Source organism: Juglans regia, chromosome 13 (genome assembly GCF_001411555.2).
Source record: "Juglans regia cultivar Chandler chromosome 13, Walnut 2.0, whole genome shotgun sequence".
Lineage (NCBI taxonomy): Eukaryota > Viridiplantae > Streptophyta > Magnoliopsida > Fagales > Juglandaceae > Juglans > Juglans regia.
Window position 1 is genome coordinate 29,664,361 of NC_049913.1, and position 1,775 is coordinate 29,666,135.

Genomic DNA, 1,775 nt, shown 5'->3' on the forward strand with positions numbered 1-1,775 from the left:
CCTCGAGTCGCTCCCAGATGGAGGGCTCGGGCTGATCCATGGCCATCTTAGGCACAATCCTCTCCGGAAGATGAGGTGCTATTTTCTTCCTCTTGGTCATAGTCACCTTTTACTAAACTTGTCACAACTTCTGCCATTCTGGTTGGGGAATGGTAGTGAAAACTACCACAATGAAATTTCAAGAAATTTCAGCAAGTAATCACACAACATACCACAGTTAATACAAACATACAAAAGGTATATCATGATATGCGCGCATGGACATATACTTGACTTATACCTTAACCAGAACTTGACTTATGCACTTGACCATTTTCAAAAAACTTGTAATAGAGACTTAGATTTTTCATGAAACTTCTTAACTTTTCTTATTCATGTGATCTTATTCAGATCTTGCCTTAACAGAACATATCACAAGATTTACATCAAGTGATCATTATCTTATGAGCTCTCTTATTCTGTTTAGAGGGTGGACACAACACAGCTCCCTTTCTTGCACCGTGTGTTCCTGCTAGTTACCGCACCATCAACGGTCCGTACACCGTGATGAATACGTCATAAACAGAGAATCATATTAACTCGACCTTACTTCGTCGAGTTACATGCTTTATGCACCCACTAGAGTCAGGTGCTTCCTCGCTCCGACATCCTTTAAAAATAATCCACTCGAGGCTCGTCAACTATTCTTCGTCGACCCAGGGGTTACCACTTCTTTCTTAAGCACTCCAGAGTGGACAGAAGAGTTCCACTAGGATATTCTCCCGCCCTAGCACTTGGGGTCATGATAAAACTAGTTCTTTGAAAACAATTTTTTGAAATCAATTTTTTTAAAACACTTCTTCTCTAAATGCATGTGACATGAGACTTAAACATGCTTACTAATACTTGACATATGACATATGAAATATCGTGCATGAACAACCAAGCATAACATATTCATTTCATAGCATGATATCATAAACCATGATATCAAAACATATACATGGAATTAGGGGTGTAAACCGGTCGGTCCGGTCCGGTAGTTATCGGTCCGGTCGGTCCGACATATTTTTTTTTTAAAATCAATTAATAAAAAAAATTTATTTAAAATACTAAATTAAATTAAGTGACTTATTAATGTGGATTATGTAACAAACTCAATAAAAAAATATTTTATATGGTCAATGATAATAAATTAAATGAAAATTACATTATTAATTTATATAATTACTATATAATTAACTAATTGATATTATATATTAGTTAATTCATAAAATATTAACAAGTGTTAATAACATATTTAAAATTTTATATTGTTAATAGTGATAGGTTAGATGAAGATATATATAAAATATTGTTAATTTATAGACTATTAACAAGTATTAATAACATATTTAAAATTTTATATTGTTAATTGTACAATTATTATATAAATAATATATATAATATTTTATTTTTTTATTATTTTTTTTTATTCGGTTGGTCCGGTCCGGTCCGGTCCGAGAAATCTCTACCCCGGGATCGGACCGAAGACCGAAATTTTCTTATTTACTGGACCGAAACCGACCATGCATTTGGTCGGTCCAGTCGGTTTCTCCAGTCCGGACCGACCGGTTTATAGCCCTACATGGAATCATGAAAACTTGCTCGAGCCGAAATTCATAGGTACAAAAACATGAAGATTTATCACATAAACATGTTCCAAACTTCAAGCATATAATATAGAAACCAAGACATAGTGAAACAAAACATGAAGTGACTAAGTCCGAAACTTCCAAAGCATATTCAAACGGAAA